General features: G+C 44.7%; 1 long non-coding RNA gene across 1 annotated transcript in view; it reads left to right on the forward strand.

The window, feature by feature from the left end:
• The window catches only part of LOC146866250 (uncharacterized), a 153370-nt gene that overhangs the window by 87147 nt on the left and 39188 nt on the right, over positions 1-27035 (forward strand). The gene's annotated exons all lie outside the window — the stretch shown is intronic.

Raw genomic sequence — 27035 nt, forward strand, 5'->3', positions numbered from 1 at the left:
CCCCCTCCCTAGGGCCTATTCACACCTAAGAAACCACATATATATATACCACCTAAGGACAGGGAATTCCTACTATATATATATATACCAAGACCTCTTATAATACAAGTGGCGGCCTCGCGGTCCCAAAAGGACCCAGGACTTCCTACCCAGACGGCAGCCTTAGCCTCGCGGTCCCAAACGGACCCAGGACTTCCTGCCCAGACGGCAGCCTTAGCCTCGCGGTCCCAAACGGACCCAGGACTTCCTACCCAGACGGCAGCCTCAGCCTCGCGGTCCCAAACGGACCCAGGACTTCCTGCCCAGACGGCAGCCTTAGCCTCGCGGTCCCAAACGGACCCAGGACTTCCTGCCCAGACGGCAGCCTTAGCCTCGCGGTCCCAAACGGACCCAGGACTTCCTGCCCAGACGGCAGCCTTAGCTTCGCGGTCCCAAACGGACCCAGGACTTCCTACCCAGACGGCAGCCTCAGCCTCGCGGTCCCAAACGGACCCAGGACTTCCTGCCCAGACGGCAGCCTTAGCCTCGCGGTCCCAAACGGACCCAGGACTTCCTGCCCAGACGGCAGCCTTAGCCTCGCGGTCCTAAATGGACCCAGGACTTCCTACCCAGACGGCAGCCTTAGCACGAGTTTATCCTATAATTACCACGACATACAACAAGGGAATCAGTGTTACTATGTATCAGATCACACAAAGACTGCTAGTTGAGCACAACCTGTTCCCCAGTTCGAGGGGCTCCTTTCTCCCTTATTCAGTTTATCACTTACCTGATCAGGATTAACATCTGTTCATATCAAGTCACAGCTGACTAGAAGAATAGGCTACCCTCTTATACAAGAACACGCAGCACATGTTGATTCACTACAAGCTGGATACTTTATTTAGTCACTACATACACGCTCACAGAATACAATACATATCACATATAACCTACAAAGAAAAGTGAAAGATTAGGTTATACACTCTAATAAAAAAAGGGGTCGACATCACCTTAGTCGTATGTAGCCTGTACTCAATGGTCATCTAGGTTCCCTCCTCGTCTGCGCCTCGGCTTCGCCTGGAAGTCACGCCTCCGCAGATCTACTCCCTTCTCTTTCTCCGAGTCACTGGGACCTCTTCCTCATCGGCTACTCTCTTCTCTTTGGCTATTCTGTTAGAAGAATATCTGTCTCTCGGTTTTTCTCCACCTTCAAGTTTGTCATCTGTCTTCCCTGGAATAAGTAATAGCTTTACTGCTAACGGCCAGGTGCCGCCTACGGACTAAAAGCAAGTGCCAGTATCTGCCTCAGACTTTCACTAATATAGAGGTGCATTTTCTCATGGAAAATTCCAGCCCGTAACCTGCCGCCCACCAAATTCTTGTACCTCCCCGTACCAAGGACACGTTCCCAGCCGGCCGGCCTGATGTAGTGTCTTCGGCATGAAGAAAAATACAATCCTTCGATAAGGGCCGGCCTGAACCGGTTCTCTCCAAGCGAATAACACCTCATAACTAAAACATCACCCTCGACCTAGAAACTTTCCAAGCTGCCGGAGCGGAAAGAAAGATGGAGTCTCTCCCGTTTAAGGCCTACCAGGCCTGGATTCAGCACGGCTCCATGAAATACCCTCATTATAGAACAGATTACCCCTAATACTAACGAATCTATCCTCTAGGATATATGTGCAAACCCTGATCTATGGGGAAGAACACAGGATCATGTCGAAGAGCCTAATAAATAGGCTCTATACACTACTCTAACCCTTAGACTTGGATGGAAAGAGACTGAAGTCACATTAGTTCCCCTTAATCACAAGAAAGCCGGGAAAATCGAGCAGTACATTTCACCCTTGACTTCAGTCTATTATACATTCATTAAACGGAACTGACATCTGTGGAAGAATAATATGAAACAAAGCTAACTGATCTATGTCTAGTACCGAGTGTACAGAATTGAAGTAGTGAAGGAATACACTGAATAAAGCAACAGATAGAAATCAAAACAGCAACAGCAATCAGAATACCACCTAATGTTTGGCGTAGCATGTGTACATCAGGCAACCAATTAAAGAGCCAGTCAAACCAGCACTGGTCAACGTGTTTTCTAACTTCTTCCGTTAAGTCACGCAACTTGTCAATATGTGCACGAATGGATTGTGTATGATCAGACAAGTTAAAACAACAGAGACCTTCAAAATCAGAGCAGTCATGTCCATGTTTAAGCAAAAGATAATCAATGGCCGCTCTATTTTGCAAAATGGCCCTACGTTCACCCTGGGCATCTAGTAGCATGTCGGACAGGACTGTAGAAGTATGATTAATGGATTTCACCATCCAGCAGGCCATTTTCCCAATGGATTTGGCATTATAAACTGCCAAAGCAGGAACACCAATAATTGAAATAGCTAGGCTAAGGTATTCAGACTTGGAATATAAATGCAAAGATGAGTCACAATCCTCCTGTAACATCACAGTATCTCGAATCACACGAGAGTTGGCATTCGGATGTGATGAAAACATCAGCAAACTGAGTCTCGTAATGGCACAAGGGCCTCCGGAAATGTTTGCAGGGACATATGGCCAGGAAGTATTACCACATGAGAAAAGCCATCCGGCAGGTAGTAACATCGTGCGATAATGACTGGGGGTAACTACCAAACTATTGCAAGTCATATTGTTCTGAACTGAAACACATGTGGTCGGTGTTCTTTGAAAGCACAAAGTCCGTTCATGAGCTGTAAATGAAGTGGCGCCTTTTAGTTTTAGGCGTAGACATTCAGAGATCGCACTAGGATTACACGTAAGAAAGAAGCATAAATCACCTTGTGTGATATTATAAGTAACTATTTGGGACTGGATGGGGGGTTGCTCATTCGACAGTTCAGTACATAAGGGGCAATATACATGGGTAGCAAAATCACCCAGGAGAACATTGGGACGAGCCTTTGAAACATTGAAAATGTGAATTAGAGTTTCCAATGAGGCAGGGACAGCAACCAGACAGGTCGCCAGAATATCATGTACAGATCTCATCGGTGTCAAACAGAAGTGAGGGGCATCAGTCACCCTCTTGGCTAACGATGTCCAAAAGTTCGATGATGAATCCCACGCAGCGAAGGAACGCAACACTCGGGTTCTCAGTTCATCCCGGGTTGACGGGATCCCTCCTCTCTCGTCGTACCATCCCAAAAGGAGTCCAGCGCTGACACATCCTGCAGCAACAGTCCAAAGAATGATCTGAAAGAGAACCAAATACAGGCATTAATCATTCTAGTAAATAACATTTGTCAGCCGGGACCGCTTCCCAGCTATCTTTCCCTGGTCTCATAACCAAAATGGTATTGTCCTGACCGGTGGCAATGACCTCTGCTTGTTCAGGGGGATTCTTAGGCGACTGCACCCAAACCCTAGCCCCAGGGTTATCCGTAGAGCCAAAACCTTTCTGGCCTCGTACAGTTAGCAAAGTTGGGGCAGTGCCTTTCATTAGTGAACCACTGAAAACAGGCATTATGAGTAATTGAGCCACTCGGTCAGTGCGATGTATCAGTAAGTCAACCTCACTGCTATTCAGCAGGAGCACCTTAATCTCTCCCTGATAATCACTGTCAATAATTCCTCCAAGCACCTGAATGCCTTTTACAGCCAGCCCCGATCTAGGGGCGATCAATCCGAAATTCCCAGGTGGTATATGAACACCAACACCGGTAGCAATGATGACCCGATCCTTACTTTTTATAACGGTGTCATCCATGGCATGCAAGTCTAAACCTGCCGACCCTGGGGTCGCTCTACATGGAGCCAAAGCTCCGGGAGTAATTTCCCAATATATCACAGTCTCTCTGATTTCATTAGGCATAGCCTCAACATTCGGGGGAAACAAACGCATAAGTGGAGATTCAGCATTTAAAAAAGGACGATTATTCAAAATCAATAGTGCTTGGGGCAAAAAGTCTCGCCAATTTTTATACTTGTCATCTGTTAACTTACGCAGCTGGTCCTTTAGCAGGCCATTCAATCTCTCCACCAGGCCCGAGGCCTGTGGATAGTAGGGTATATGGAATATCCATTCAATATTGTTTTCCGCACAGAATTCCTGTACCAATCTTCCACGAAAATGGGATGCATTATCAGATTGAATTTGGAATGGCACACCATAATACATCATAATCAATTCTAATGTTTTAATGGTATTCAATTGGGTAGCTTGCTTACAGGGAAGGGCTACCAGCAGGCCACTGTATGTATCGACAATAGTGCAAACATATTGACAATTCCTACTCATAGGAAGTGGACCAATGTAATCAATCTGCCAAATTTGAGCGGGCAGTTTTCCGCGATGTAAATGACCTTTAACAATTTGGGGCACCTTACGCTGTCTGATATGCTGACAAACGGGACAGTGTAAAATAACATTTTTAATTAAATCTAGGGGAATATAAATTCCTCGATCAGCAGCCCACCTGCTAGTGGCCTTCTCTCCAAAATGTCCTGCCTTCTGGTGTGCCCATTTCGCCAATCCCGCAATGTCAGAATCTTGCCTGTCCACCACTGCCTCAGCAATTTTAGATTTCTCATCTGCAATGTTATGAAAAAATTTGTCAAGAGAATCTATCGGGGTGTGAGCATCCACATGGAAGATTGTAACAGTACTCTGTGGGAGCATCTCCCAAATCTCTTGCCATAACTCTTTTCCCCACAATTCTTTGGAATGTAACTTCCAATTATGGGAATGCCAAGTCGGCAACCAAACAGCCAGTCCATTGGCAGTAGACCAAGAATCGGTGAAAATATGACATGTACCAGGTAACTCTTGTTTCAAAACTTGATAAACAGCGTAAAGCTCGGCAAATTGGCTGCTTTTACCTTCACCAGTTGTGCTCAGCAATTTCTGTGTGATCGGATTATAGGACACCGCCTTCCAGTGCCGTGTCGTCCCTATAAACCTCGCTGAACCATCCGTGAACCAAACATGGTTTCTGTCCGCTGCGGACAAATCATCAAAAGGCTTACCCCACTTGACAGGAGACTCCTGTGCCAAAGGTACGGAACATTCACTCTCAGTCTCAGTCGACGGCGCTCGCGCCACCTGCTCATGTAAAGAAGCAACTCCTTTCGGGCCCACACGTGCCCTGTCTTGTATGTACCATTTCCATTTAATCACACTCGCCTCTTGAGCATGTCCAATTCGGTGAGTTTTCGGCGAACTCAGAACCCACTGCATGATAGGAATTTCAGGACGCAAAACTATATCATGTCCCAAAGTCAATTGCTCGGTATCCACCAGAGCCCAATAACAAGCAAGTAACTGTTTCTCAAAGGGTGTATAACGCTCACCAGCATCAGGTAACTTTTTGATCCAAAAACCTAACGGTACTCTACTCCTGCCTTGTTTCTGCCACAAACTCCAATTTGCATAAGGGCCCTGAACAGACACATTCAAATCCACGTCACCATCACGTACAGGCCATAAATCCAGAGCATGTTGAATTGCTTCTTTTGCCAGACTAAACGCATCTTGCTGTGGTTTATCCCATTCAAATGCATTCTTTTTACGCGTGACCCGTACAAGGGGGCCAATATTTGACTCAAATGAGGAATATGCTGGCGCCAAAAACCAAACAGGCCAATGAAGCTCTGGGCTTCTTTCCTATTCTTCGGAACTGCAAAATCAAGAATCTTCTGTTTAACCTGAGGGATCACTTCACGGTGCCCTTCATGCCAATTAATACCCAAAAATTTTACAGCCTGGGACGGACCTTGCAATTTATCTGGGTTGATTTCCCAACCTTTCCCACGCAGGCACTCAATGATCCTGTCCAATTGGGTCTGAACTTCCTCCTGTGTTTCGCCTTGGATCAAAACATCATCAATATAATGACATATCTGAATTTGGGGATGAACCGGTACCTCAGCCAAATGCTCTGCCACCAGCCGGTGACATATTGTAGGACTATGCACATAGCCCTGAGGAAGACTCCTAAACGTCATCTGACGCCCGTTCCACGTAAAACTGAACTGTTCCTGACACTCAGGGGCAATTGGAATAGAAAAGAAAGCATTAGCCATATCAATGGACGCATACCATGTACCTGGATGCTTTTGGATTCTTTCAATTAGGGTAATAACATCCGGTACTGCAACAGTCAAAGAGGGCGTGTGTTTGTTCAATTCTCGATAATCAACAGTCATGCGCCAAGAATTATCACTCTTACGTACAGGCCAAACAGGATTATTCCAAGCAGAAGTAACCGGGGTTATAACACCTGCATCCACCAACTCCTGAATAGTGGTACTAATCTCCTCATGGCCACCTGGAATACGATACTGCTTCTGACAAACCACTTTCGTCGCCTGGGGAACTTGTATGGGGGGCATTCTTAAACGACCAACCCGTATAGGCCTGGACGATATATAATGCGTGGTTCCAAATTGGTAACACCCATCATCTAAATGCAACGTCATTCCTTTCAAAATATCAATGCCAATTATGAATTCTAAGAGAGGCACCACTAGTACAGAATATTCTGTTCTAGGGATTCTACCTATTCTCATTTCAAGCAAAGTTTGAACTGCAGGAGTTTCTTTTCCACCTAATCCGGTAATAGTGAAAGGCTGACCTGTAAACTTCTTTGATTTTCCATGAATAAGGGTGGCCTCCGCTCCTGTATCTACCAATGCTCGGGCCCTTTGGATATTACGATGTCTCCAATAAATATCAATATCTACATAGGGTCTATTATCTCTGTGAGCCCATCTGTGTACCGGAGCTTGACCTATTTCCTAGTCATTCTTACTGCATTCTGTGTACCAGGACAAATCAGGATAAAGACTCTCACGTTTCTTAGGTATCGGTACCTCCTGTTCATATCCATTCCCAGTACGGAACGGATTCGAGTCTTCAGCATTGTACTGCGGGTTACGATCGACCAAACTGTGACGATCCTCTCTCCTCCTCAACTCAGGGGAGTGGTCCCTATCATCTCTACGTCTGCTGTAAACATAATCATTTCTCCCCCTTTCTCTTTCCCCCTCTCTCTCCCTGTCTCCCTCTCGACGGGGGGACATATCACGTACATAACGTCGATCATCACGACGAACAGAGCGCCCACGGCGGTCGTCATCACCGCTACCGTCAGAACCACCACGATCACACTCAGTGGTCCGAACACGCCGGGCACCCTCCTTCCGATCCAAACCACGTTTGCGAAACAACTCCCACAAACGAGCGGTAGTCTCACCGTCAATGTCCTCCCTACGCACACCATCAGCCAGAAGACCAGAAAAGATATCACGTCTAGTAAGTTTATTGTCACCAGGAGTACGAGTGTCAGGCCGGGACTGACGTTCAGGTTTAAACCACTCACCCAACTCACCGAGTTGGCGTACCGACTCCAGTACCGTAGATAACACATTACCAGTCTGATTAATCAATAAAGTCATCATGACCTGCTTATAGGCAACAGGGGAAGATCGAATAATACGGTTCCGCACAGAAGATGTCAACAAACCATCAAGCAGCCTGTCAGCAGTACCCAGAAAAATTGCCGTTTTCATCACCTCCTCTTTGAGACGTTGAGCAGCATCGCGCAAAGTATACCACGGCTTGTCATTCACAGGCCAGTCAGATTCAGTAGGATATTTTTGATTACAACCCTCAGTCGCCAATTGGAGTAAAGAAATTTGACCACCACCATTATAGTTACGAAAATGATCCTGCACAGTAGAATCCAAACTCAAAGAACAGAATTTCAAACAATCACCATTATCCAACATAATACCAGCAGCGCCCAGTTCATAAAGGCGCACCATCCATGTGAGCAAGGTCTCACCAGTTCGCTGACGAAACCGCTGCAAAATATCACTAATTTCTTGTTGAGTAAAGTCTTCTAAACAGTCTAAAGAAACACCCTGCGGAGCATTGGGAGACTGCTGCAACTTCCGACGAAAAACCGGATGCGCAGAGACCGCGGGACGAGCATCACAAGGAGCCCGATCAGTACTCGTAGAGGGACAATCAGTGTAAGAGGAATCGATCCCACTCGAAGAACGAGCGTAATCACGTGGTGCACCATCAGAGGTGCGAGAAGCAGACTTACAATCATGACGGGAACGAGAAGACTCGCGCTTGGCAGACTCCTCACCCGAGGAACAAGAATCACTCGAGTTCCAGATATTACCATCCCATTCATCAGCATTCCAATCCAGTCCGGCTTTCGCCACGACCAGACGCACCTTTCGCGTCGAAACCCGACCGCGCCTGTTCTTGTATTTATAACGCGCAATTCGCACAGCCGCCCTTTCGGCAATAGTTTGGTAAGTCTCCAGTTTATCAGCAAGCAACTTATTTTGACACCGCAACAAAGTATGAGAATTTTGAATCTCAACAAAGTGCGCTTCCACATCTTTAAGAGAGATTTGTAATTTCAACAATCTCTCATGTAGAATCCGATACGCAGACAGAACAATCCAACCTCTGCGCCCCAAAATGGGAATCTCCTCACCCTTCGATACGGGTGCCTTCTGCAAACAAGTAATCACATTAGCCGGCTCCGCCAGCTCCAAAGAAGAATTCCAATTCTCACTCAAACCAGTAGAATCAGCCCACTCACGGGCCAAGGCTTCATAAGGCGTTGAATCCCATCCGGGAATATCAACGGGCAACTTAAAAGTAGATTTAGATCTTCTAGAAAACATCGTGGAAAAGAAAAAGAAGAAAAAGAAGAAAAATAAAAACTATACACACAAGTATACAAAAATAAAATGCAAACAAAACCACGCACGCGCCGAAAGCAAACACAAGACAACCACAACGCACACAGGTTTCGTAAACGGTTCGTGACGCCAAATGTTCTGCTTGGGTTTTCGGATCAGATAAAACCCGCTCAACAGAGCCTCTCTAACCCAGCCAGAACGTTACCCCCTCCCTAGGGCCTATTCACACCTAAGAAACCACATATATATATACCACCTAAGGACAGGGAATTCCTACTATATATATATATACCAAGACCTCTTATAATACAAGTGGCGGCCTCGCGGTCCCAAACGGACCCAGGACTTCCTACCCAGACGGCAGCCTCAGCCTCGCGGTCCCAAACGGACCCAGGACTTCCTGCCCAGACGGCAGCCTTAGCCTCGCGGTCCCAAACGGACCCAGGACTTCCTGCCCAGACGGCAGCCTTAGCCTCGCGGTCCCAAACGGACCCAGGACTTCCTGCCCAGACGGCAGCCTTAGCCTCGCGGTCCCAAACGGACCCAGGACTTCCTACCCAGACGGCAGCCTCAGCCTCGCGGTCCCAAACGGACCCAGGACTTCCTGCCCAGACGGCAGCCTTAGCCTCGCGGTCCCAAACGGACCCAGGACTTCCTGCCCAGACGGCAGCCTTAGCCTCGCGGTCCTAAATGGACCCAGGACTTCCTACCCAGACGGCAGCCTTAGCACGAGTTTATCCTATAATTACCACGACATACAACAAGGGAATCAGTGTTACTATGTATCAGATCACACAAAGACTGCTAGTTGAGCACAACCTGTTCCCCAGTTCGAGGGGCTCCTTTCTCCCTTATTCAGTTTATCACTTACCTGATCAGGATTAACATCTGTTCATATCAAGTCACAGCTGACTAGAAGAATAGGCTACCCTCTTATACAAGAACACGCAGCACATGTTGATTCACTACAAGCTGGATACTTTATTTAGTCACTACATACACGCTCACAGAATACAATACATATCACATATAACCTACAAAGAAAAGTGAAAGATTAGGTTATACACTCTAATAAAAAAAGGGGTCGACATCACCTTAGTCGTATGTAGCCTGTACTCAATGGTCATCTAGGTTCCCTCCTCGTCTGCGCCTCGGCTTCGCCTGGAAGTCACGCCTCCGCAGATCTACTCCCTTCTCTTTCTCCGAGTCACTGGGACCTCTTCCTCATCGGCTACTCTCTTCTCTTTGGCTATTCTGTTAGAAGAATATCTGTCTCTCGGTTTTTCTCCACCTTCAAGTTTGTCATCTGTCTTCCCTGGAATAAGTAGTAGCTTTACTGCTAACGGCCAGGTGCCGCCTACGGACTAAAAGCAAGTGCCAGTATCTGCCTCAGACTTTCACTAATATAGAGGTGCATTTTCTCATGGAAAATTCCAGCCCGTAACCTGCCGCCCACCAAATTCTTGTACCTCCCCGTACCAAGGACACATTCCCAGCCGGCCGGCCTGATGTAGTGTCTTCGGCATGAAGAAAAAGCGAATAACACCTCATAACTAAAACATCACCCTCGACCTAGAAACTTTCCAAGCTGCCGGAGCGGAAAGAAAGATGGAGTCTCTCCCGTTTAAGGCCTACCAGGCCTGGATTCAGCACGGCTCCATGAAATACCCTCATTATAGAACAGATTACCCCTAATACTAACGAATCTATCCTCTAGGATATATGTGCAAACCCTGATCTATGGGGAAGAACACAGGATCATGTCGAAGAGCCTAATAAATAGGCTCTATACACTACTCTAACCCTTAGACTTGGATGGAAAGAGACTGAAGTCACATTAGTTCCCCTTAATCACAAGAAAGCCGGGAAAATCGAGCAGTACAGTCGCCTCCCAGCCTCTCTTCCTTCCCACATCCCCTACTTAATGGGGGCCGCTGCGCAGTCGCGCAGTGGACGAACGGAACGGGCGCACAGCCGGCGAGCTGAAGGCTTGCCAAAGGCAAGCCCATCTGTGCCCATCCGCGGCCAGCGCCATGAACCCTGGACCACCCATCGCTATGACACCACCACCCTCCTTGCACTCAACCCTGGAAGAGTTAGAGAATGCCATCAGGCCTCGCCAACCACAACCCACGGCCAGTTCTCCTGCCTCCACTGCCTCCACTGCTGCCAGACCCTCACCGCCACCCTGGCCTCCAACACAGCCGATGCCAGCACCGGCGACACCCTAAAATGCATCCTCCTCAACGTACGCTCCTTACAAAAACACGCCATGGAAATCTGGAACCTACTCGACTCTCTCTTGCACGACATTGCCTTCTTCACAGAGACCTGGACCAACGCATCCTTCGCCCCCGACATCAGTACCGCCATCCCAGACGGATACAAGATCCAGAGAAAAGACGGCCCCAGCCACCCAGGAGGGGGCCTCTTCATCGCCCACAAGAGCACCCTCCGCCTCACCACCTCCAGCGAAACCTTCCCCTCCGCTGAACACCTGCACTTCCAGATCCAGACTACCCCCAAAGCCACACTCCGAGGAACCTTCGTCAACAAACCCCCCGGCCCCCAAACACCCTTTGCCACCACCATCACCTACTGCATTACACCCCATGCCATGGCCTCAACAAACTACATACTCATTGGAGACCTGAACTTCCACCTCGACAACTCTAGTGACCCCACCTCCACTATCCTTCATGACAACCTCACCAGCATCGGACTTCAATAACTCGTCAACACACCGACCCACAGAGCAGGACACACCCTCGACCCCATCTTCACGGCAGGAAACAGCATCCAATTCAGCCACACAACGCAGCTGCCATGGACCGACCACCACTGCGTACACTTCGCCATCAACAAACCCATGGCACCCAAACCAGCCCCACGCCCACCACGAAGGAACTGGAGCAAGGCTACCGACGAGCAACTTAACTCCACCCTCACCCGAGACAATCACACAACGCAAATGACGCAGCCAGAGAACGCCACACCTGGATCTCCGACTGTGCAGACGAGCTCGCCCCAATACGCAACTCATACAGACAACACCCCAGGAAAGCCGCCTGGTTCACCACCACTCTCCAAGAAGCCAGACTTACATGCAGACGCCTAGAGAAGAACTGGAAAAACACCAAGACAACTGAAAACCACACCACCTACAAGGACGCCATGACGGACTACTGCAACCAGTTTAGAGCCACCAAGAGAAACTTCATCCACAACAAAATCCTGGCCAACTCCACCAACTCCAAGGAACTTTTCAGTGTCATTCAAGAATTCAACAACCCACACAGCGACGCCACAGACATCACCCCATCCCAAGACCTCTGCAACAAGCTTGGAACCTATTTCCACCTCAAGATCAAAATCCTCTACGACAACTTCATTGACCATCCACCAGGCACCACAGATGGCCCCCGCCCCCCAGAAACACCAGCCAGCCCACCATCTCCAACTGGACACCGATCACGGCCTAAGACACCGCCTCGACCATGAAAAGCATCCACTCCACCGACCCCTGCCCCCCTCACATCTACCACAGAGCTGTGGCTGCCATCGCACCCGAACTACAATGCACCATCAACACCACCTTCAAAACAGGCACCTTCCCAGATGACTGGAAGCGAGCAGAAGTCAGAACTCTGCTCAAGAAGCCCACAGCTGACCCCACCAACCTCAAGAACTATCGGCCCATCTCGCTCCTCCCCTTCGCAGCCAAAGTTGCAGAGAAAACAGTCAACAGGAAACTGACACGATTCATTGAAGATTGTCCTCGACCCGTCCCAATCCGGATTCCGAAGCAACCACACCACAGAGACCGCCCTACTGGACCAAGGCCACTCCGCAACCCTCATCTTACTTGACCTATCAGTGGCCTTCAACACCGTCTCTCACCGCACACTAGTCGCCAGACTACACGACGCAGGCATACAAGGAAGTCTCCACTTGCTCCCCGTGGAGAAAAGAGTCACTTTCAAAATCCTCACTCATGCCTACAAATGCCTACACAACAACGGACCCAAATACCTCAACGACAGAATCAACTTCCACGTACCCAAAAGACACCGCCAATCTTCCAACTTAGCACTGAATGATGGATTTAACCCAGATCTTTTGACTAGGGGTGAATGTATGATTTATGCAGCATTCAGTCCATCATTTGTTTGCGTAGCACTCATCATTTTGAAGAGGGTCACACGGCCAAGTAGGGACACAGGCAGTGACCTTCAATGGCGTGCGTAGCTTTGTACGAGAAAGCAAAAGACACACAATTGATGGACGGAATGCAGAACAAATCAAAACATTCACCCCCAGTCAAGAGATCTGGGTTAAATCCATCATTCTTTTGCTCACCATGCCACCCCAGTTTAGACCTGGCCATATGCAAATCAGTCTTGACCCCGTGCCTCATGGGAACAATCTAGCCCGAACTGCCAAGCCAGCAAGCATCCCAGCCCTGTGCCGCGCCTGAGAGAAAACCTCTACGATATATGTCCGTTCACCACAACCTGTGCCTGTGGATCCGCATATAACCGGCAGATCCATGCCATAAGCTGGGGCCCAATTGCCATATTCATGCTGGGGCCGATTCACAGAACTAACTTAAGACAAAATCCTAAACTTACTACTTTTGGTATTCACAGAAGTTAGGATCTTGTCTTAAGTTTGTCTTAAGACAAACTTAAGACAGACTTAAGACAGACTTAAGACAGACTTAAGACAAATTTAAGACGAAATCCTAACTTAAGTCTGTCTGAAGTCTGTCTTAAGTCTGTCTTAAGTTTGTCTTAAGGTTGTCTTAAGACAAAATCCTAACTTCTGTGAATACCAAAAGTAGTATGTTTAGGATGGTGTCTTAAACTTAGTTCTGTGAATCGGGCCCGCTGTGTTTGATTAACTTTCTTTGTGCTCAGTCACAAAGCGGCAACTATTTCCTCAAGGTATTTCCACTAGATTGCTGCATCCTATTCATTTATATGACACTCTGTTGTTTATGTATCTAATTTGTTCTTGCATCTCCTAATGGCAGTAGCATGGAGTGGGCAGAATAATTATCCATGTAGTGGGATAGTGCTTAGCTGCCAAGGCAATATGACGTCTAATATTACTGTGCTCTGATTTGCTAATAAAATGATACATTTGCTCACACCACAGTAATTGTAGAGTTTTGAAAATGTTATATGCAGAAATAATGTATAAAAACCCTTAATTTTAGGGGTGAGCCAGAGACTTTCCTGTTCTATTAGGAATGCCACCAGTTACTTTCCCAATCTTACTGCCCACTTGAAACTTAAACTAATTTGGATTTGTCTGTATTGCTCTTTTAGCTGAGAGCATTCTCGGCATTGATTCTGTATTGCCTTACTTTTGCTTTTGTAATAAAACCCTTTAACTATTCCACATATCTAGAAATCAGTTATTGAGTGGGCCCTTTTACTTAATTGAATGTTTTTCTAAACCTTTTTGATGTGCGGGAGGTACTTGAGGACACATTGCCTCATAAAATTGAGATTTAGCATGGTCTTCGATTAATCAAACTGTGACCAGTATGTTTGACATACATTTGGCGGCGTCAAGATTGTGGGGTCCCAGTGCCTATAATGCTAGCAGATTGTAGTTATCCCATGGATGGTGTAAATGCCAGACGTACTGCACCACACTTAGGATTATTGTAACCTTTTCAGATAGTTTTACGCAGAGCTTCTATGATTAGGAGCATTTTCTGAAAATGTTGATGTGGGACTTTTGAAGCAGCTACTGTTGTGTTTATTCAATGAGGACTGGAATTCTCCCTAGATGTATTTATTGTTGTGAAGGTGTGTTTTTGCATGTGTGACTGAGTGCACATGTTGTGTGTGTGCCTGTGTGTCTGTGTAATAGGAGAGGTATAAAAAAGAAGAACTAGGTAAAGAAAGTCATGCAGGGAAATAGATAAGGTTTTAGGGTGTGGTAGAGAGAGCTACAGACAGGGAGAAGGAAATGGAGAGGTGGAGGAGTACTACGCTATCTCAAGTTGCAAGGCAGGGTAGAGAGAGTAATTGGGAAGACAACAAAGTGGAGAGAGGAGTGAAGGGTCTAAGAAGAAATGTGTACAGTGAAAAGAGGAAGTTGAGAAACAAACATGAAAGGCAGGAAGGTGGGGCTTATTCAGAAATAGAGAGATGTGAGACAGAAAAAGAGGAAGTGATCATATGATAGCGAGAGAGATCTATAAAGAAAGAAAGAGTAATGGAGAGATAGTTGAGGTGGAGGAGATGAGTTGAGTTGGAGAAGAAGGTCAGGAGAAAGATACGTGTTTGTGTGTGTAAGATAGACAGAGAGCGGGAGAAGCAAAGGAGTTGATGATACAGAAAAAGAAGCAGAGAAATAGAGGTAATGTATATGATATTTAGAGAGCTGAAGGAAAGGGTAGAAGGAAACAATGATAAGTTAGAATGATATAGAGAGGACATGGAGGGGTGAGGTAGTGTACTAATCGTCAGGTAATTTAAGTGGTCTAGTGAGAGAACGTGATATATAGTGTTGCAGCGCAGCTATAGTAAAACCTTTACAAATGACACCAATCCAGGAAAACCCTTACACCACTTGATCATCGGCGGGGCCCATAACACCGAAAACACACATTCACTCCGTTTTCTGGATCAGTGATAAGCTGGCGAGCTGCAAGACATATGGGGCACCTTGATACTAATTTTCCATAATAATAACTATATACATTATATACATTTGACTCTAGAATTTGCGGTTTTAAACATCAAGATACTCCACTATTTTGGGTCGATGGACCAACTAGTAGGAATCAGTTGATGGCGATTACGTCCAGCTCAATCACAATTAAAACCTTTAACTTTTATGGATCAGAACTTTAATTCTAGTAACCACAGACTCAGTTTGAGTTAGCATGAAATTTCTTTAGCTAGATTCATTGAATAAATTGATTAAGTAAGTTTTATCAGACAAAATTATAGACATTAATTTCATAAGCATTCCAGTAAAGATTGAAATAGAAACGGAAAATACTCATTACCCTTGGCCTTAGGGCGATGACGAGAATGGTTCACCAGAGCATGAACCACAGATCACAGGATAGGTTCCCAAACTGACTGACTATCCCTCTAACATCCTCGGACGTATACCCTCCTAGGAAAGAATCCCGCAACGGTCTCGTTCTTTTTCCCCATCAAAGTTCGAAGTTCAAATTTGCCAAAGTCTTTTCAGCATCAGGAAGAAAAAACGTCTCAACAGACAGCGTGTCGTGCTGAATAGTAGAATAAGCAAGTGCCATAACATCATTATAAGCACCACTTTTTATACCCTTTCACTAACTTGCTATACCCGAAATTGAAACTTTTTAGGGGCTGCATTAATTTTGATTGGTCCATTGGAGGGGTGATGATGGTCACCTCATTGTCCTCCTTGCCTAAACCGGTTCTGTAAATAATACGTTTTTGCACAGTTCTCGTGACTTGTCAAGTTCCAATATTTTAACTTTGTTAATGTATTTGCAACAATTTCGATCAATGCATCTTCTGCAGTTTGAGTCTCTCATCCGTTCCCATGCATTCACACAGGGATTGTTGGCACAGCTCTTGTCCTAGGTCAGCTCGGCCTTGACATCTCTCACTCTGGGCATAGGCCACACACTTGTGACTGAAACTTCCATTCTGCTGATGCACAGGGGCCATTTTCGTTCTTGCATATAGTCACATCTCTCGGCAGCGGCCATTTTCCAAGCGAGGCCTAGCAGGCCGGAACGGAACTAATATGAAAACAACATAGCAGAAATTAGACATAGAAATTAAGCCCTTCTGTTTACCACAAACCATTCTAATGACCCGTGTTAGATGTTACCTAGCATAAGCGACATTTAAAGCCATTTTACTTACCACCTGCATTCTTTTGCCACAATATATTTTACTACAAATGAAACACATGCAATTTACTTCTATTTTTCTACACAAATCACAAACCTATGTTAACTTAATTTCACGTTTGTAAATAAATTAGATATTTGCAAATGCCAGTTAGTTTCCCACGTGTACTGTCTAATTAAAGGTGCATGTGTTGATTACTTCATGCATTCAAACAGTTAGTATTTTTAAAGTTATGAGGTCATTACCTTCGAAGGGGGTACAAATATTTTTTGTATTTTCCCCTGCTCCATCAATAGAAATGAAGTAGCAAGTGGATGTAAGGGAGAGAGAGAAATGAAATAGAGAGGTGAGGTGTAGTGGTGAGGTAGAGAAAAGAATGAGCAGAGACATAGAGACAGAAATGGGGTTATGAGAGAAGTGAAGTAGAGGAAGGAAAGATGCAAAAAGGTCAGTTGAAAAAGGTGCAGTGAGATAGAGAGAAAGTATTGAGGTAGAAAGATAGTTGAGGGAGAGCAAGAGAAGAGCAAACGTGATAGATATTGTCACAGAGAATGACAGAGAGGGGAGAAAGTTCATGAGAGAGAGAGGTAGAGATGAAATTTAGGGGCATATTTACAAGCTCCTATCGCCACTACAGCGTCACTTTTCAGGACGTTGTAGTGGTGATAGGATAAATATTGTTTATTTGCAGTAAGGGAGACCTTCCTGCACATAAACAATCTTCCCCTCAACGCAGACACCCTTGCACTATTGTGCAAGGGTGTCTGCGTTGGCGCTAGGCTGCTAAAGGGTGTAGCCCTGCATTTCAGAAGTGGTGGAGTGCTGCGTTATGCCAGGAAGGCTAACGCTGCACTCCCTCACTTTTTAGTAAATATGCCCCTGTTAGATATTTTGCATATATTGAGAGAGAGATGATGTAGACAAAGATGAGGTTGAGAGAGCTGAAACAGAGAAAGAGTCTAAGAGACAGGGTTAAGGGAGGTGTGGTAAGGTGAAGTAAGGAGAGAGAAATTACACAAAAAGCCTGAGAAAAGTCAATACCTACCTGAGAACGCAAATGTTAAGGCTGGTCAGGCCAGGCATTCACACAAAGGGGAAAATGTATATTTCAGAGCAACCTAGGGCAGCAACAAAGTTGCTCTGCTGAGCTGCACAGAGAGAAAACAGTGCAGAGCCATACTATTCAAAATGGCCTGCAGCTGCTCATTGCATCAACTCTAGCGCACAAACTTTTCACTGTAGTGCATAGGTGAATGTGTGCTGTTTGACACAGGATTTGCGCTGGAAGCCTAACCATCCAGTACAATAGCCTATGCCTGGGCACATTCTTAACCATTCCACACATTTTGGATGTGGATTATAGTGCAGCATACATGCAATGTGTGGAATGCTTGCAGAAATAAAAAACATTTTTCCATGTTAGCACCTGCTTCAATGAGGAGTTACTTTTTGGGGTTAAAGCTCGGTCTGGCTATCTTCAGTACATCAGGCAATGTGTCAAAATAATAAACTATGGGGCATATTTACAATAAAGTGGCAAATCGTGTAGTTAAGCCAAGAAGTCTAACGACACACTTTGTCACTTTATAACGGCAGGACTACACCGTATTTACTAGAATAGGGTGCAGTCCTGCGTTTCCCCCTGCGTTGACACTAAATTTAGCAGCCTAGCGCCAATGCCAGGCACTCTTACACCATAGTGCAAGGTTGCCTGTGTTGAGGGGAAGATTGTTTATGTGCAGGAAAGTACCCCTTCGGGCGCATAAACAATCTTTAAATGCTGTTTTGTAACTTCTATGTGTGCTGCTTAATGCAGTACACATAGAAGTTGCAAAACTGCATTTTTTAAAGTGATTTTTTATGTGCAGGAATGGGCCCCTTCTTGCCCATAGACAATCATTGCCGTTTTGGAAACTGAAAAAACGAGGAGAAAAAATAAAGCTTCTCCTCGTTTCACCTGTTTAATACCAGGTATTACCTGGTCTTAATTTTGGTGCTGCCTCCTATTTACTCTGCTTTTGTAAATAGGGCGCAGCATCAAAATCAATGGGTGTTGTGGTGGAATGCCCACCACAACTCCCATTGGCTGCCCTTTTCACGCTAGGTGTAGCGTGAAAGGGTGCCTTATTTACAAGGCAGCATTAAGCCATGCAAAGCTCCAATCGGCCTCACAATGTCTCTAATAGTGACGTTGGGGTGACGATAGGGGCTTGTAAATATGCCCCTATGGGTGAATGAGCTCACCCATCCTAGTAATGCTCCCTTGATGCAAAGTAGAGCAAATCATTATCTGCGCTGAGAAAAAGGCACCTTTCCAACACAAATGACTTTTGTGCTAGAATATAAATATCCTTGCAGTAATTTGCACTGCTTTGTGTCACTTTGAGTCACTTTTCCCCCGGCACAAATATTTATTAAATGCGGCCCTGAGTTTCTGTTAAGCATGCTCTGCTGTGAAATTAAGAAAAGGAAGATTACTTTTATGAGCAATGATATTGCGGTCAGAGTTTCAACTGTCCACTCACTTTACCAGGGGGCCCTTGAGAGGTGGGGACCCTGGGCAATTGCCCACTTTGCACATGCCTTAAAATGTCTCTGCATCCAGGATAAATGGACTCTACTCGTGCTCCTGAGTTGTTTCAAACACCGAATCGATGACATTTAGCCCTCTTTGACAATACTAAAAATGGTTAGCTATTCCCAACCATTGCCTTTGATAAGCAAAACATTTAAATTAATTCAATTTTTTTTACCACAAATATGTACCAGAAGCAGATTATTCTAGAGTTTAGGTATTTATACCAGGGGTTGATGAACCCCTCACTTTAGCAACTGCAGCGGGAGTGGTGTTCTTGATGGGCCTCTTCTGTCTGCAACTCGGTAGGCACAGGCTCATGGTGGATTTAGAATGGTGGATAGATGGTTGAGTGAAAGAGTGGATAGATAGATGCATGGATGAATGTGTGAAAGGATGAGTGTTTGGAAGAATGAGTGAAAGGAAGGAAGGATGGATGGATGGATTTGTTATGGTGGATGGGTGGGTGAGTGAATGAGTGGATGGATAGATGCATGGAAGAATGAGTGAAAGAATGAATGTAAGGATGAATAAGTGAAAGGGGGATGGATGGATGAAGTTGAAGGCTGGCTGGATGGATGATCGAAAGGATGGATGAGTAAAAGGATAGCTGTACGGATGGATGAGTGAAAGGGAGGGTAGCTGGATGGTTGGCGGAAAGGGATGGAGGGATGGGTGAGTGAAACAGTGAATGGACAGACAGATAAGTGAAAGGGTGGATGGAAAGATCAGTGAGTGAAAGGGTGGATGGATGAGAGAAAAGTTAGATGGATGGATGGATGGACAGATGGATGTGTGAGTGAAATGTTGGATGGATGGGTGAGTAAAAAGTTGGGTAGATAGATGTATGGATAAATGAGTGAAAGTATGGATGTAAGTATAGATAAGTGAAAGGGAGGAAGGATGGATGGGTGAGTAAAAGGTTGCATGGGTGGATGGATGAGTGAAAGGGTGGATGGATAGAGGATGATAGAAAGGATGGATGAATGAGTGAAAAGGTAAATTGATGGATCAATGAATGGATGGATAGAGTGAAAGACTTAATGAATGATCGGAGTGAAAGAGTGTATGTATGGACAGAGTAAAAAGATGGATGGATGGATGGATGGATGGATCAGTGGATGGATGGATTAGTGAAAGGATGGATGTAGGAATGGATAAGTGAAAGAATGGATGGATGAGTGAAAGGGAGGGTAGATAAGAGCTGGATGAAAGGGTGAACCGATGGATGAGGGAAAGGGGAAATGGACGAGTGAAGGGGAGGATGGATGGATGGATGCATGGATGGATGGATGGATGGATGGATGGATGGATGGATGGATGGATGGATGGACGGACAAATGGATGGAGTGGAAAGCTGGATGGATAGATGGAGTGAAAATGTGGATGTATGGATCAGTGGATGAACGGATAGGTGGATCGATGGATGAGTAAAAGGATGGATGTAAGAATGGATAAATTGAAAGAAAGGATGCATGAGTGAAAGGTAGGGTAGAAGGGGCTGGATGGAAGTGGACCGGTGGATGAGTGAAAAGGTAAATAGATGGATCGATGCATGATGGGTGGATGAGTGAAAGGGTGGATGTAAGGATGGATGAGTGAAAAGGAGGGTAGATGAATGGCTGGATGAAAGGGTGGACAGATGGATGAGTGAAAGGGAAAAGGGATGGATGCATGAGAGAAAGGGTAGATGGATGGTTTAGTGAGTGAAAAGATGGATGAGTGAAAGGATAAATGGATTAATTAATGAGTGGATGATTGGTGAAAGAGTGGATGGATGAGTGAAAAGATGATGGCTAAGTGAAAGGGTGGATGGATGAGTAAAAAGTTGGATGGATGAACGAAAGGATGGAATTGATTGATGGATGGATGAATGGATGGATGAAAAGGAGATGGATAAGTGAAAGGATGGGTGACTGAGTGAAAGGATGGATGGATAGGTTTGATGGATAGGTTTGTAGATGGATGGATAGGTCTGGATATGGACGGGAGGACAGATGGACAGATTGGTGACAGAATGAATGTTGGATGAAAGATCGAATAGATGAAAGAATGTGCAGGTGAAATGGTGGATGTCAGTGAGTGGATTTAATGACAAAAGGATGAATGGGTAGATGCTTGAATGGAAGAGACAATTACTCTTTTCTGGGGAGGGTGGCGATGACTTGCTTTGCTTGCTTGGTGCCAGAAGAGGTTTTGGTTCAAATTGGGGAATATTTTAATTTTCTGGCTACTCCCTTGTTGTGTACTTATTTATTCCTGCAGCATCTTGAGGTACAAAAAGGCTTGCTGGAGAATTAATCTACTCCACTCCGGATTACCCTTTATAATAGTGTAGTTAAAAGATTTTTACTTCTTATGCTGTCAACATAACAGTATGTCTTTAAATAAAGACCTTTGCACTAACTATTAAATAAATAAATAATTGAACAGCCAAAGTTCTGTGTGGCCCACATTTCTATATTATTCTCTATATCATAAATGATTAGACAAACGTCCTTGTCTACTGGCTCTCCAAATGTGGAACAGGTGAAAAACAAGTAGTCAACAGAAAAAAACATGTTTTGTGAACTGCTACTTTCTCTCATGTTTTCATAGTTCGCACATAGCAAATATATCCCTTCGCAAAGGAGATTTCCTGCTGCTTGACTGACGAACCCAGGGCCTGATGCATATACAGGCAAATCACAAATAGTGGGTGCAAATTAAACACCAACGATTGGTGACGTGCGAGTCATTCTGCAAGGTAACCTATATATTAATAAATCGTGTCACAAAATGTTCAATCTGAGGCGGCCACAGAACAACATGATTAATCAATATTAATGAGGTCACAAATTACAGCCAACAGTAATTGGCTGCAAATGCAGGGATAGTGGCCTGCAAGGGACAGCAGGCCAACATCATTGCATCTGCTTTCCCAAACTTCTAAGAAACATCTGAAAACCTGGCTTTTCCAAGGCTAGACGTGCTTGCTGTTCCTGTCTGCGTGAGCCAATCAGTGCTGGGACACTCTTGTTGAGTAGCTGTGCGCTCTACAATTGCGTTCATTCATTCATCCATTCAAACGGGAAACATATTTTTCAAAGCAGCATGTGTGTTCATAAGAGGGGCAGGCACAGCTTTAAAAAAAATATTTCCCCTTTGAGAACACATTGGGGGGAGTAGGCAGTCTACTTCAGGACCACTGTATGCCCCCCACAGTCTGCCAATAGGATTCCAAAAGTGTAAGCCGCTCAACAGTGACAGCTTCTCCTTTTCAAATCAAGTACCACACCCTTTAGATAATTGTATGGGGGCTGAGATAGCTGTTTTCGAGGCACGGGGATGCCCCGCTAAACACCGCAAAATCTGGACTCGATGGGTGGACTATCGTGGTATTAACCTCCCCCCTTGCCCGAGGTGGACCCCTAAAGATGTGTCGCTTTGTTTTATGTGTTGGTGTATCCCCACCCAGAGTTTTGGGGAAAATATGCATTTGTATGTATTCAATGTGGCATACTATGACGACTGCACTGCCTGTACGAACAAGGAGACCGGAACCTGTCTGTAAGTTTTTCGTTTATGCCACCTACGTGTTTGGTGGGTGTTGTTATATATTTGAAATGTGGTTATTGAAACAAACTCACAGTGCATCTCCCTGGCCATGGTGGGGCTGAGACCCCTACATATTGCATAATAACCTAATAAAATTTGTTATTAAAAAAAAAGTACCACACCCTTTCGGATATCTGTATCTAGTTAGTAGTTTACAACCGTATTTGCAGTTGTTAAGAATTGATACAATCCATTGCAAATACCATATAGGAGACTGGTGCGTGCCTTCTAATGCTTGACCTGCTGAGTTACCTAGGGATAATAATAAAATACCCTGTTATACAAGGAAGCAAATACTTAATAAGCTGTTCCCAAGCTCAGTGGAGACAAAGACTGACTTAGTCTATGAGTCATTTAGTTCCTGGACAACCTACTTGTTTACTTTACTAGAAATTACATTAATAGAAAGGAGAGTTCCTCCTTCCAGTAAATACAATGTGCGGTTTCCATTTGTGAGTGTTTGCTGTTTGAATAGCAACGTTTCAAAGTAAATAGGATTCCTCAAGCCTGTCTGCTCCCACCCTTACAATTCTTACTTAACTGCCCAGAGCTGCTAACAACCTTTAAACTGAAAGGCATGCCGCGAGCTATTAGTCATGATCATGCTTTGTTTCTGAAGCGTCATCAGCCCACAGATTACCCCTCCACCACTGACGATAACGAGGGAAAAATAGTTATTTATTTATTTTTCCCTCGTCATCGTCCGTCCAAATCCCCCCCCTCCCCCCCTGCACCGGTCGCGGCTGCCACTGACACGGATAAGAGAGCATTTGCTCCTTCCCACAACATGGCACCCTTGTTCTGTGCTTTACCCATTCCTTAGTCTGCATCTGTCTCTTCTCAGGGCATGACTAAGTATGGACCAGAAGTGAAGATTACCAGGCAGATTTACTAACACTGCTCGCAGCAGCCAAACCTGCTGAGCTGCTTTATGTGAGAGGGAGAGAGCAGGACAGCGCCATCTTTACTACTATTAAGGCACTGCTACTCTCTTCCCCATCAATGACACACAATTAGGCTGCCTAGCACCACAGTGCAAAAGAATGTGCATGATATCTAGAATAGGTTTTGACCTGGAAGGGTACCCTTTCATTACCAAAATAGCATGCTTAGACATATTATACAATGTTTCCCACTTTGTAAGTGTGCTTTATGTACACTTGCAAACTTGCAAAATTAAAAAAGGTTATTTGTCTGAAGGAGGCAGATTTTTTCGGTACAAAGCCCTGTCTACAAATGCTAGTAGATAGGGTTTTCCGGCAAAATCCATGGATGGTAGCATGGTCATGCCCATGTATCACCCATGCAATGCCCTCTTAACAGAATAATGCCAAGTAGCGCAAACCGCTTTTGGTGTTACTTTTAGATAGCTTCCCAGATCAAAACATTTTTGTGCTGGAAAGTACATAGTTATTCAAAACTTTACTCCTGTGTGACTCACTTTTTGTGACATTGCGCTGGTGCTAATTCTTGATAAATCTGCCTCTAGATATACAGTGGGGGAGGAGACTAGCCAACTCAATACCTCTTCAGAAAAGTCCTGAAAAAAGACATCTTCTAACAAGTATTTAGCCTCTAATTTGGATTATTAGCGAGTAACACTTTTCCTCTACCTGTGTAAACTCGAAACCTCTGGCCTTCTGCTGCAGTGCTTACCTCCCTCACTTTAACCATGTTCTGCCTCCTCACCTCTCACCTTTGTGTGGATTTGTCCAAGGTCATGTTCAAAATAGATCTGAAGTGACCCCACAGCAGGATGGCTGATGGTTTATAAAATAAAAATAAATTTCTTACTGATGGGCTTTTACCCTCAAACAGAATTATACATGTTTTTGTGGAATATTCTGTGAACCCAACATCAAATGCAACTTGATGTAGGGAGGCACCTAGTTGCCAATTTGTAACACATAGCCTAGAAAAAGTTTATTGGTTTGGTCTTGGGTGGCTGAAGACTATAAATGAGAAGGCGGCCATAAATGAGCAAATTATGATTTCTTAGGGAAGACACAATTTATTGGTCCCTATTCACAGAGAGATTTATGTCAAACAAAACTCCATGTATAGGGGCAAAGATCTCCACCACAAGTGCCGATATTTCCACAGCAGTTAGGTATTATGTGAATCAGAGTGATGATGCTACCGCCTTCTATAAAGGGTTTGGGATTTTCCTCAATTTTCCATAATAAAAAGTGCAAAATGGATCTTTTCTAAAGTTTACTAAATAATGTTCCCTAGTTCCGGCAAAATTGCTATGGCTTGGATTTCCTTTCCTATAGTCTATTTAAATGATTGATAACCCTAGTGGTTTAAGTAGAGTAAAAAAAGTGGGAGGAGACTGTAAAAGAGCCATTCCGATGAGGCGTGGCTTCTGTCACTAAGTGTAAACACATATAGCTTGGAATCACAATGGGGACTTCCTTCTCTCCCTGGTACTGGTTGTCCTGGTGCTCCTTGTCTTTTTGGTCCTCTTAGTCCTTGGTCTGCGTGGTCATAATCTTCCTGGCCATGCTCCTCCTGGGCCTAGTCCTACTAGCCCATGTCATGCTTTTGAGGTTCTTGGTCATTGCAGTCCTGGTTCTGCTCATCCTATTCTGTTTCCTGTTCCTCATCATGTTCCTGGGCCTCTGAGTCCTCTTCTTCGTGGTTCTCCTTCTCCTAGTTCAGGTCCTTCGCCTTTTCTTGGCCCTTGCGCTCTAGGTCCTCCTGGACTCCCTGATTCAGGGTCTGCTGAATCTTGTCATCATCTTGCCTTGTCATCATAGTCTTGCTCCTCATTGTTCAGGTCCTTTTAATCCTGGACCACCTGGTGATCATGTTGTTTGAGCACTTCCACCTTCTGGTCATCCTGTTTCTCGCCCTTCTCTTGGTTCTCCTGGCCCTAGAAATGCTGATCTGGTTTCTGGTTTTCCCTGTGGTCGGGTTCCTGGCCTTCCTGTTCTACAATATAGAGACAAAGTAGTGCCTCATGTCATGAGTCACACCTTTTGTCGGTTCTGGCTTCTTATCCCGCAGAACTTTGCATGCTGGAATTATTGAGCACATGCTTGTGATGATAAAAGCATTAGCCATAGAAAAACTGCAAAGCACAGAATACGATATGCTATTCTATAAAAAAAGGTTGGACTAGCTGATAATGTCACACGTGACATGGGTAGGAACACCGGACAGCAAAACCTTTTGTAAGAAGAATGCTAATATTGCTGCCCCAGGTGTTCTCTCAACAATGTAGAAAATGCGTCCCAAATATGACAAAGTGATAATGATACTTGACAGTTCTCATGTTCCCCACTTCCAAGTGTGCATAACTCAGCCATTCAAGGATTTTCTGTGGCTATAGTCCAATGTATCTCATTAGAAAATAAAGATCCTGATGAGAGCACTGTCTGTTTTCGCAGGAGAGAAAAAGTAACACTACTGAAAGGTTTTCTCAAAACAACATTGTTCTACAAAACAATATATCACAGATGTTTTCTAAAAAAAAATATGTGCTTACTTGGGATTAGCCCCTAAATTAAACAAATTCATGGTTAGTGTTTCACAAGCATCCACACTCTTGAATCACTATCCCCGAGCAGTTTGTTCCTTTTTTGTATACAATAGCAAACTCAAAATAAGACTATATTCCCCAAAAGAGTTGTGGCCCCAGGCAAGTCCAAAAGATTTTTTAAATGACGGATTGAAATTCAGCAATAAGCATATTGATTACTAAAACATCAAATAAGTTTAGAGAAGTTTGACACAGCTGTTACCCTGGAGGGACATAGTGAGGTTCCTCACAGAAAGTTGATGTCACTTGTAATGGATATAAGGATTGCACTGGGTCTATGAAGCATCTTCCATATCAGGATTCAAGAAGAAATCACACTCATCAGTAAGAAAAAAATAACAGACTTTGCTGTATAGAAATGTTTAAGACTTTGAAACCATTAGCAATAGTCTTTGAATCCAGAAATATTTCTCCGCAGGATGATCCAAGCAGATTCTCTAACTTACGGTCACTTAAATAGTAAGATGAACAACTACAATGTAAACCAAAAAAGTACTTAACTCTGACATCAGCAAAAATGGACAGGGTTTGATGTGAATGCAGAACATGGAAGTACCAGGGAAAGGGTACTGCATGGAGCTGGAGGTCACATGTTTTTAGTTGTTTCAATTGCACTTTGACTTCTTGTTTAGAATCTTGGGAAATGAGTCTAAGTAGTGAAGAAATTATTGTTGGCTTTGAATCCTGTCTGTGTCAATAAATGACTTAAAGAATGATGCAGGCCTCTGGCCCTAACATATAA

Source organism: Triturus cristatus, chromosome 2_1, assembly GCF_964204655.1.
Source record: "Triturus cristatus chromosome 2_1, aTriCri1.1, whole genome shotgun sequence".
NCBI classification, from domain to species: domain Eukaryota; kingdom Metazoa; phylum Chordata; class Amphibia; order Caudata; family Salamandridae; genus Triturus; species Triturus cristatus.